A 12445-nucleotide genomic window follows, 5' to 3' on the forward strand; every position below is an offset into this window, starting at 1 on the left:
TTTTTTTTTTTTTTTTCCACAAGGCTGCTAACCTTCAGCACATAATGCTTCAAAAGCATTAGGTGTTTGTTGCCAAAGATACTGGCTTTGGTAAGTACAGAATACCATCATGTAAACAGCGCTGTTATGCGTCTAGTGTTTTAATGAGGCAGTTATTTTTATCAGACAGCAATTCATGTTCACCTCAGACATGCAAATGAAACTCTCTTGCCAAATAGGATTTGACTCCTTTGTCAACAACAGTAATGGTTTGCATCTAAACACGAGGAAAATTAAGCCACATATAATTGTCCAAAGGGGCAAACTTCAAAGCATAATAGAGGATTCACAGGAGGAATCCAAACTGAACTTGACATTATTTGATTGACTTTGTTTTAGACACAGTGTAGATTTCATTTATTAAGGGAAAAAATATGTCCAAACGTGAAAAGTAATTGCCCCCTAAATTTAATAACTGGTTGTGCCACCCTTTGCAGCATCAACTGCAATCAAGCGTTTGCGATTACTGGCAATGAGTCTTTTGGCCCACTCTTCTTTGCAGAATTGTTTTAATTCAGCCACATTGGAGGGTTTTCGAGCATGCATGGACTGTTTAAGGTCATGCCACAGCATCTCAATCGGATTTAAGTCCAGACAACGGGACGCACACCTTCCAAAAAGTTTAACTTTTGTCGCATCAGTCCAGAGAATATTTGCCCAAAATTCTTGGGGATAATCAAGATATTTTTTGGCAAATGTGAGACGAGCCTTTGTGTTCTTTTTGGTCAGCAATGGCTTTTGCCTTGGAACTCTCCCATGGATGCCGTTTTTGCCCAGTCTCTTTCTTATTGTTGAATCATGAACACTGACCTTTATTGAGGAAAGTGAGGCCTGCAGTTCTTTAGATGTTGTTCTGGGTTCTTTTATGACCTCCTGGATGTGTCGTTGTTGCACACTTGTAGTAATTTTGGTAGGCCGGCCACTCCTGGAAAGGTTCACCACTGTTCCAAATTTTCTCCATCTGTGGATAATGGCTCTGACCATGGTTCGCTGGAGTCCCAAAGCCTTAGGCCCCATTTACACTACTGCATTTTTGTTTTAAAACGCATAACTTTTGCTACGCGTACGCCTATCGTTTACACTACTCTGGCGTTTTCGAGGTTGAAAATGGAGACTTTTGAAAATGCTGCAGACCCCATTTTAGTTTGAAAACTCTGGGGTTGCGTTTCAATGTAAACGGACCAAAACGGAGACTTTTGAAAACGATGGCGTGGCTGCCCACATTCTCTCTGAGTATCCTTGACGACCGTGTAAACAATAACATCATGCTTATTGCTGTACACATAGATGTGTAGGTGTAGATTACCCAGTGTAAACAATAACATCATGCTTATTGCTGTACCCATAGATGTGTAGGTAGATTCCCCATTCGACCTCTCCAAGCACGTAGACGCGTCCGCCATCTAAATAATAGGGATCTACCTATACATATCGATGGTTGTACCTGCATGAATGGTCACGTGACATGCGTTTTTGGTTGTGTAGTGTAGACGGAGATCGTTTCTGAAACGCAGTTGAAACGCCAGTGTAGACGAGGATCGTTTTCATTCTAAAACACCGTTTTGAAATGAAAATGCACTAATGTAAATGGGGCCTTAGAAATGGCTTTATAACCCTTTCCAGACTAATACATGTCAACTATTTTGTTCTCATCTGTTCTTGAATTTCTTTAGATCGCGGCATGATGTGTTGCTCTTTAAGCATGCTTCACTTTGTCAGACAGGTTCTATTTAAGTGGTTTCTTGATTCAACAGGTCTGGCAGTAATCAGGCCTGGGTGTGGCTAGTGAAATTTAACTCAGCTTTCTAAAATAATGTGGTTAATCATAGTTCCTTTCTTGATTTAACAGGAGGAAGCAATTAATTTTTCATGTAGGGCCAGGTAGGTTTGGAAAGCTTTTTTCCCTTAATAAATGAAATTATCATTTAAAAACTGCATTTTGTATTTACTTGCATTATAAAAACAGAATTTTGTATTTACTTGCATTATCTTTGTGTAATATTAAAATTTGTTTGATGATCTGAATCTTTTTAAGTGTGAAAAATATGCAAAAATAAAAAACAGGAAGGGGGCAAAAACCTTTTCACGGCACTGTATATATGCACCTCAGGATGCACAGCAAGTGCTGTGATTGTCAGATCTGATGTTAGACCAGTTCAATCAGAGACATTACAGCCAACACCTGAGGACATGACCCTTAGACTTCATCTCAGTAAAGCAAACTCTAATTATCACTAGACCCAAAAGCCCGAGGGTGGCTCAGTAATTGCTTAAGATATGAGAATTGCTGCCCCCATGACTTTCTCTAAGGTAACATTTATAATAAGTTTAATTAATAATATTAATAAACATTGTTACAATATGTCAGTGGCTCTTAAAGCATGTAAGATATTAAGTAGTGACTGCACTTGTTCACTATCAAATCCAACTTCACATCTGCACATTAAAACCTGCCTACCTTTGTTTTAAAAGCCATTTCTGTCATTAAAAAAGTTATATGAATTCAGAAACTACATACATGTGACCGGGGATTTAAATTTACCACCAGGAACACATTGAGGGGTTCTATTCACTTTAAGTTTATTCAGTTATTGGTATAAGGAAAACGTTTTACTAAGGACAATAAAATAACAGTTTTTAACATGCAAGGAGAGAAACTAATTATAAGGTTATTTACCACCCGGTTACATACACACACAAATAAAATAAAATAATATTAAATACTATAATAGTATCTCAATATTACTATAACAACAACAACCACTGCAGTATAAATGATTCAATGATTTAATTTTGTCCAACAATGCTACAGAGACATCAAAAATAATGCCATGAAAAAGCAGGTGATCTTTAAGCAAGATCTTATGTCCAGCTGTAAGGAGGCGTAAGATATTATGTTTTGCTTATATGGCATACCTTGCTCAGTGACCTTCTGTTCCGAATTCACTTTCTGAGCAGACTTTTATCTTTACAATGCATTTTCTCTACTGGATGATCTACCAGAAAAATGTTAACTCATTGTTTCAAGCAAGCACTCTCACTTTATCACCATTTGTCCTAGATACAAAGAGTGGCATGGCCCAGGGATTCAGATAGGATTTGACTCTCATCAATAACCAAGGCAGCCACTAAACACCATGTCCCTGCAGTGGAGTTAGCCTCTTCGTACAGGTGGTACGATCCTGAAAGCATAGCGGCTCTGTATGCATCTCTACTTCCTCCACTTTCTAGGTCACTTGCAGAAAGAAATGAGGTGTCAGGGTAATGGATAGATCCCAAACACCAGAGCAAAGTTTGAAAAGCTTGAGGGACTTAATTGTCAACGCATTAAGATCTAACAGCACAAAGATTTTGGCTTGCAATGATAAAAGTGGATTTGGGTTATGCACTGATAAGGCTTCCTAATTTACAGGCCTTCATACTACACTTTTGCTGCGGACACTTTTTATTACAAATTCGTGATGAAAAAAGTCACAATTTACAAGTTTTTTGGACAACCCAGTCTCATGGCAAATATGTACCTGGGGGCACATTTTTGCAAGACGCGAAATACGTACCAATAAGTACATATCACTGCAGTTTCCAAAAGGTTCAACAAAACAGTTAAAATCTGCATGTAAGGAAGTTAAAATGGCATGGTTGCATCAAAAAATTTGTTTTTATATCAGTTTTGCATTTGTTAACACTATCGGGTAGGTTTAGGGTTGGGTTTGGTGTAGGGCATATTTCCAACACGACAGAGCATTAAGTTTTAGCGACAGTCCCCGGATATTTTGAATTCTGAATCGCCGCAATACGTACCTGAAGAAACGTAATAAAAACACAGCAATACGTACCTATATCAACGTAATAAAAACGTGCCAGGGTTCACGTATTGAACCCGTGTTTTAGCGCCACTCAGTGGACATTTCTCTTTGAAACTGCGGCGAAACGTGCAGTAAGGTACGTAAAAACGGTGTTGCAGGAATGTACGCAGAGGTACGTATTTTTATGAGACTGGGTTGTTTTTGGAAGTAGTATTCAAACTGTAGTAAGACATAAACAGCTCTTCATTAAAGGGATAGTTCATCCCAAAATTAAAATTATATCATTTACTCACCTTCATGTTGTTCCAAACCTCCTTCTCTTTCCATAAAAAACAAAAACAAGATTATTAAAAAAAAAACAAAAAAAAAACAAGCCAATGGGGTCAGTTTTAAGGTGTTTTATTAGATTTACGAATAGAAAACATGTTACCACTATTTTCAAAATGTTTCAAAAATGGTGATATAGTTATCGGCTCGACCTGTTAACACAGCGTTATTACTGTTAAATTATTAATTCATCTTGGCATGCAACATATTACATGAAATATGTAACACTCAAGGTTTCTATAAAACCCTTTTCCACTAAAATTGGCATTGCAATAGTATTATTCAAATTTGATATAGGTAATTTTCAGATTTAAAAAATGCACTCAGAAAGGCAAGATGTTAAGAGAGTGTACACTCATTGATTTTAATAAATATATATATATACACGCAGAACTACATTGCCACCCTGCTGCAAAAGCCAGGCTGCATTTCAGTCTCAAATTGAGTACTTATATTAAATTGCTGGACTAGTCCAATCTGGAGCTTTTCTTGCGTTGACAAGATTCATCAGTCTCGCTTGACAGGGCCTTAGGATTAAATAGCAGGGCAATGCAAGTGGGAGTATCTGGTGAATATACCTGGCAGCGGCCAAGTTCAGCAATTATGGAAATGAGAGCAGTGCTCCTGTGTGAACTAAAAGCTGTTTTTACTGTAACCTCTCTACAGTGCTAAGACAACAGAGTATTCCAAAGTAATGAGGCTGATGCCTTTGTAAATTAATACACGGTTTTGTCTAGACATTAAACAGTAGCTGTTTGTGCATAATAGATATTCTCAGTAGACTTGACGGTAATCTTGGTCTCAATGCTTTATGCATGCTGAATGCATACATATTTATATGTATGTACCTGTGTACTGTTATACAGTAGCTATAAATGTACATTATCCCTCCCAGTCGTCTGAGTGGTCTATTACCGACGCATATGTGGCCTAATTCTATTGCAGTGATTGAGTGATGTAGCTTTAAAGAGGCCCAGACAGCCCACTTAAAACGTGTCCATAAACCTGCCACACTCTCTTGGATCATCAACATCACCTGCCAATAGTGATGGATTCCCCTATCCAAGGCTCTGGCTTAAGATATAGTATATATACAAATCTGGTGCAGCCTAGCTGATCGATAAGCATCTCTTCTATGTTTTCCACCCTTAATTTGGCTTTCAAAAGTCAGTTTGAATATTTTTGCACCAGTCGACCCTTTGGCAAGTGAAAATTATGAGTATTGAGTCTCAAGTCACTGAGCCGGAGCAGTTGGTACGCACTATTCCTTCATATAATTAAAAATGTTATGTTTGTTTTATTTTTAGGCAATGTGCAAATTGAATTTTATATCACTTTGGTTGGTTTCCTTCAGGACACGTAAACATATGTTGACAAGATGGTTGGTTGGGGGAAAAAGCTAGTAGTGGATATTCCTTTCTCTGCAGTTCAACATCATTTCATCATGTCTTGAGGATATGGACTATGTTAATAGGATTAATTTCTTCAAACTGCTTTCTTATTAAAAGTATCATGTGACTCCCTTGTAACACGATAACAAAACAATACTCCCACATATCCGCCTGAGTGAATCTGAGTGGTGACATAATGACACAACAGTTTCATTGTCTCAGCCCCCAGAGTGTCAGCTTGAAAAGGAAGCTGTAGTTTACTTCATTTTTAGAGTATTTAGAGAATTCGCTATCCTGAAATATGAGTTGAAATATGTCTGAGCATTGGGAGAAAGACTTAATCAAAACATTGGCTTAGAATGAAACACCTAAAGGTATAGTTCACCCAAAAAAAGGAAATCATTTACTCATCCTCATGTCCAAACCTGAATGCAATTCTTTATCCTGCAGAACACAAAACAAGACATTTTGAAGAATGTTGGGGTGCAAACAACATTGAAGCCAAAAAGTAAGCCATGTTTGGAACAACAAGAGGGTGAGTAAATGATAAAGAAGTGAACTATCCCTTTAAATATATATATATATATATATATATATATATACTTAGTTATCGCTCTCTAACTCTCTACCCTTTAACACTCTACCAATGACCTCAGAACACATCTCTGCCTGCTTCTCAGACATTTTGGCCCGGATGCAGCCATCAATCGACCACTATATCACTTTACAGCTTGGCTCAACAGCACAAAGATCTGCTAGGTCAGCCAGGAACCTGTGGGTGTTTGACGCTAAACTTCACTGACCTATCTCAACTGCTGCCTAGTCATGCAAATTTACACTTTTCAAGAGCAGAAAAATCAGACCATGCTTATCCGAATACACTCTAAAGCTTCTGAGATCTCAAATTCAAGGCTCTGAGAACTAAGTAAGAACACTGTTCTACATTTTATAATATGATATCATATAATACAATATAATAAAACAACATTTATTACAACATTGCTAATTTAGTTGTATTTGTTGAATTGAAAGTCATGAAGTTGAAGATATTTAAATGTAATCTAATTCATGGAATTATTAAATAATAAAACCATTAATAAAATGAGTATTGATAAAAAAAACACCAAACAATTATATATTTGTTATTTTATGTAAAGATAAAAGCATCTGCTAAATGAAGCATCTGCTCAAAACAGCAACCTCAGTTATGTCTGCCTTGAATGGTTTGTTTTCCTTAATATTTCTTTGTGAGCTTTATAATGTTGTTAGTGCATTGTCTGTGCAACATAAAAGACTTACTTGTGGAAAAAATACTTTAATTGCACATTTCTAATGGCTTTGTCCTTGTTAAAAATATTGAATTTGGCATGCATACAAATTCTACCCTCTTTTACTGCTGCAGGTAATGCTCATTGATCTGTGAAATTATGAGCTACCATTAAAAAAGGACTGGTTACCACATAATTCAAGACGGTCTGATCTGCTTTCCTCTAACCTATTCATCTGAAAACGCACAGACTCAGATGCCATTTTCATTAGAATGTACCATAATTACCTATATAGGGAGATACAATAGTCTCTTTTCTGGCTTCGGAAATTGTTCAATAGCCAGAACTGACTGAAAGAGCAAATGAGTTTGTTCTGTACTCACTTAATGGTTGAACTTTTTAATCCAGATAAGGAAAATAAAGTTCTATTTTGACTTTATAGAGCACTTGTACTTGTGAATAGAGGAGTTTTAAGTTGGTGATCCATATGCTAGCCTAAAGACATCTTTTCAAGGAACATATCTATATATTGATGCATTAAGATGTTTGTCAAGATGGCATTTAATCAATACAGGCTATAAAATATGGTAAATTTGCACATATATAAAAAGCTTGTATAAAACAACATTTTGTGCAATAATGCTTGTCAGTTTCAGCAGTACAGGTCCCAAAGGCTTTATCTTATTCTGACAAAACAAAATATACTGGCTGATGCAGTTATGTCTGAGTAAGATAAGATGGGAATGATGGCTAAAGGCGGTTCTTATTGTCATCATGAGCTAGGTTAAAAAACACTGACTACTTTTTATTGGTAAATACTGGTAAACCACAGAGCAAGTGTATGAACAAGTCAGACAAGTCTACTTCTGAAGGAACAGTAAGAACCTGGGAGAAATTAAACCTATTCAACTGGAGAAGAAAGTTCTATTCAAGCGATAAAACTTCAGTGTATAGCACCACAGTGAATCCCGGTAGTAGAGCCGATAGCATCATCAAAAAAAAGAGAAAAAGCCATGCACAATAACACAGGGATGAGGTGAAAGAATTCTGCTTAAAGGTCTTGCCTGCACTATTCAATGCTACAATGCCCTCATCCATCCTCTGCTGCTGTCTTCCACCTGTGGAGTGATAAGACTCAGTGATCTATGAAGCACACCAGCAACATAAAAGATCATCCGCAACTGTCTGTTCAAGAAACAAACAGCTCCTTTTCTGCCCTTTCAAAATAAAACAGAGGTCAGAAGATGCTGCTTTAGGTCTTACCTCCACTATCTTGACTATACACATGAAGAAGACTTGGACATCACTTGTCATCATTTGTCATTACAAGATCATCTTGCTGCCAGATAAAGGGAAGAACTTTGTAGCTCATTGGATTCTTATAACATTAATGCAATAAGCATTTACGATTTTTTTGTAACAACAGGTCCATGAAAAATATTGTACTGGGAAAGTTAGATGAGTGATACACCACAACATCATTGGATTACTGAATTTATGGATCTGTCTAGCTATGCAATACTGAAAGGTAAAATGAAAATTTGCTGAAAATCAACTTAGCCTCTGACTATCCAAGATAAGTTTGTATCTTTATCAGAACAAATCTAAAAAAAAAATTAAAAAAAATCACTTGCTCACCAACGGATCCTCTGCGGTAAATGGGTGCCGTCAGATTTAGAGTCCAAACAGCTGATAAAAACATCACAATGATAACACAAGTAACCCACACAACTCCAGTCAATTAATATCTTGTGAAGCAAAAAGCTGTCATTAAGACATTTTTAAGAAACAGGTGCTTCCAGCTAAAATATGAGTAGAGAGATATGCACAGATCAAGCCCTGTTTACAAGCAAAAACAGACCAAAACAGTTCTAAACAAATATGCTGGTGGATTTTGAAGTGAGAGAGGGATGTATTTTGTCCAGAAGCGATGGTTTAAAGTTAAAACGCCTTAATGATTAATCTGCTTATTACAAAAACATGGCTTTTCACTTCACAAGATGTTAATTGATTGACTTGAGTCGTGTGGATTTTTGTGATGTTTTTATCAGCTGTTTGGACTCTCATTCTGACGGCACCCATTCACTGCAGAGCATCGATTGGTGAGCAAGTGATGTAAATTTCTCCATGTATGCATAAACTCATCAATATCATACTCATCTAGGGTGGCCTGAGGGTGAGTAAACTTTCAGCATTTTTTTTTTTTTTTTGGTGAACTATTCCTTTAACAAATTAAAAGAATAAGTTACAGCATGTAACTCATGATTTTAGAATAATATAGCACAAACTTAATGTACACCAGCATAATGGTAACTTGAAAGGGTTTATTGATGACTAATAATTAATTTAAAAATGCATCATTAATATGCAGTTATATGGTATCACTGGGGCAACTGGCATCCAATGCTTGCCAAACAGTGAACCCTTTTAATTCAGAAATGTTTAAATAAACATTTATTTATATTGACTTTAATTAACATGATGAGTGAGATTAAAAGGAAGCCACGTATTGCAACAGGCTGTTTTTGCTTGTATTTTGTTTCTTTTTTTTCACTGCAATATCTTGAATCATGTCTCTTGCCTTTTTCAAGAGTTTAAAGTGTAGGATCTCTGTCTTCGAACGGAGACACTTACACTATTGAGTCACACATGAAACAATCACATTCCATTGAGACAAACTGAGGCACCCCTATGCAACCAGCTGCGGTCGTAAAACTCATGCAGGGTCAGTGAAGGGTTGAAGCAGTTCCTGTCCTATTTAGCGTATCTCTCAAGAGACTCAAATAAAGACAGTGCTTAAACCCTAACTCAAACTAGGATACAAAACTATCTTTGTTTTAGCGCACGAAGGAAGAAACGGGCGTTTTTCCCCATTTACTTTCTGTAAAAGGGCCTTCAGAGTGTGATTTGTATAAGTGCGTTTTCCACTTCCAAATGCAACTCTGCTATTAATCTCCCCGGTTTGAGAATATCAGATTAGCTAGCCGATAGTCATCTGCCATTTAATTCACTAAAAAAGAAACTAGTGAACTTGAAACGCGGTACTCAGAGAGAGTGTCCGAACGATATTTTACTTTGGGGGAATTGTGAAATCGTGGTTAAATCCACGCGTTTTCGTCTGTATGAATATGTGCTGATATCATTGACAGTTATTGTATTAATTGCAGTGAATCGGTAGATTAATTCACCTCACTCAGAACGAGTTGAGATTGTTTAGCGCTATAAGATAAGATAAGAATCGATAGTGCTTTTTGGTTGATAATTAATTCCCTTACAAATGAGTTAATTTCATTACAAAAGGGAATGTAACATGATTCAAAACATTACCGCAAGAAATATAAACACAATATGTCATACTCCCACCTTTTAATCTCTTATTTTGTTGTATTATTACATACATTATAAATTATGAAATTTTATTATGATGTATAACAGTTTTGCAATGCATTATTTGTCATCACAGTTAATCCCTTTAAGAAGGGAGCATTAATATGAAGTCTTATTGACTGTTGTAGTAGACCTCAGACTGTCAGGAGTGAGTCCATCCCCATGTTGACGGCAACTGCTGTTAAATGACCCAACATAAGAAGCCTTTCTAGTATTTGGCCAAGACATGACCATATACTGAACTGACATCTAAAGTTCAGTCTTTCAAAGATCAGGTCAGGTGGTTTGAAAGAGGAATAAAGGTAGTAATTTAATCCAGCTTCTTTTGTCAAAAATGTCTAGTGGACATTGTGTGATGCTTTTGGATGATTGAAGACTTTCACAGATTTAAAAAAAAAAAACATTTGTTCAAATAGCAAGATGGTAACCTTTTTTTTTACTTAATATTGTGGACAATTTAAAGCAATAGTCCAGAGAAAAATCATTTATGTAAACATTTTCACACTGTTGTTCATATCCGTGGAAACCAAAAAGAAACCAGAACTTCCTAGACCCTTTTCAACCTCCAATAAATAAATACATAAATAAATAAATAAAATAAAAGTACAAATAAAAGTATAAAAACAGCTGTATAAAGTAATTTTGTGTGGTGAATAAAATGGATTAAATGAAATTATCAGTGTAATTTTTTCTTTGAAAATGCTGCAGGCTTAACACGTTACACCAGAATGCTTTATCTTCCTTTTATATATTTTTTTATGTTATGTTAATATTGCAATTAGTATGTTAATACATGACAGAACTGGTATCTTTTGATGACAAATAGAAAAAAAAGCAATTTGCATTTATCAAGCAGCAGTTTAGCTGCACACCTTATTGCAGCATCACAAACACAGATTTCATGAATTTTGAATAGTTTAGCCATAATTCATGATGAAATGCTTTCCACATACAGATGTTGGAGTTTTCTCTTCATATACAGGTGCATCTCAATAAAATAGAATGTCGTGGAAAAGTTAATTTATTTCAGTAATTCAACTCAAATTGTGAAACTCGTATATTAAATAAATTCAATGCACACAGACTGAAGTAGTTTAAGTCTTTGGTTCTTTTAATTGTGATGATTTTGGCTCACATTTAACAAAAACCCACCAATTCACTATCTCAACAAATTAGAATACTTCATAAGACCAATAAAAAAACATTTTTAGTGAATTGTTGGCCTTCTGGAAAGTATGTTCATTTACTGTACATGTACTCAATACTTGGTAGGGGCTCCTTTTGCTTTAATTACTGCCTCAATTCGGTGTGGCATGGAGGTGATCAGTTTGTGGCACTGCTGAGGTGGTATGGAAGCCCAGGTTTCTTTGACAGTGGCCTTCAGCTCATCTGCATTTTTTTGGTCTCTTGTTTCTCATTTTCCTCTTGACAATAGCCCATAGATTCTCTATGGGGTTCAGGTCTGGTGAGTTTGCTGGCCAGTCAAGCACACCAACACCATGGTCATTTAACCAACTTTTGGTGCTTTTGGCAGTGTGGGCAGGTGCCAAATCCTGCTGGAAAATGAAATCAGCATCTTCAGAAAGCTGGTCAGCAGAAGGAAGCATGAGGTGCTCCAAAATTTCTTGGTAAAAGGGTGCAGTGACATTGGTTTTCAAAAAAACACAATGGACCAACACCAGCAGATGACATTGCACCCCAAATCATCACAGACTGTGGAAACTTAACACTGGACTTCAAGCAACTTGGGCTATGAGCTTCTCCACCCTTCCTCCAGACTCTAGGACCTTGGTTTCCAAATGAAATACAAAACTTGCTCTCATCTGAAAAGAGGACTTTGGACCACTGGGCAACAGTCCAGTTCTTCTTCTCCTTAGCCCAGGTAAGATGCCTCTGATGTTGTCTGTGGTTCAGGAGTGGCTTAACAAGAGGAATACGACAACTGTGGCCAAATTCCTTGACACGTCTGTGTTTGGTGGCTCTTGATGCCTTGACCCCAGCCTCAGTCCATTCCTTGTGAAGTTCACTCAAATTCTTGAATCGATTTTGCTTGACAATCCTCATAAGGCTGCTGTTCTCTCGGTTGGTTGTGCATCTTTTTCCTTCCACTCAACTTTCTGTTAACATGCTTGGATACAGTACTCTGTGAACAGCCAGCTTCTTTGGCAATTAATGTTTGTGGCTTACCCTCCTTGTGGAGGGTGTCAATGATTGTCTTCTGGAGAAC

At 36.7% G+C, this 12445-nt stretch overlaps 1 long non-coding RNA gene across 1 annotated transcript in view; it reads left to right on the top strand.

Moving 5' to 3' along the window:
- Window positions 1–10856, top strand: part of LOC107711029 (uncharacterized) — a 13759-nt gene extending 2903 nt beyond the window's left edge. The window contains exons 3-4 of the long non-coding RNA XR_001636659.1: window positions 6096–6102; window positions 10846–10856. This is a non-coding gene — a long non-coding RNA (uncharacterized LOC107711029). The remainder of the gene's footprint in view (window positions 1–6095; window positions 6103–10845) is intronic.
- The last annotated feature ends 1589 nt before the right edge of the window (window positions 10857–12445 follow it).

The sequence above is a fragment of the Sinocyclocheilus rhinocerous genome, unplaced genomic scaffold (assembly GCF_001515625.1).
Source record: "Sinocyclocheilus rhinocerous isolate Xijiao unplaced genomic scaffold, SAMN03320098_v1.1 scaffold85, whole genome shotgun sequence".
Classification (NCBI taxonomy): domain Eukaryota; kingdom Metazoa; phylum Chordata; class Actinopteri; order Cypriniformes; family Cyprinidae; genus Sinocyclocheilus; species Sinocyclocheilus rhinocerous.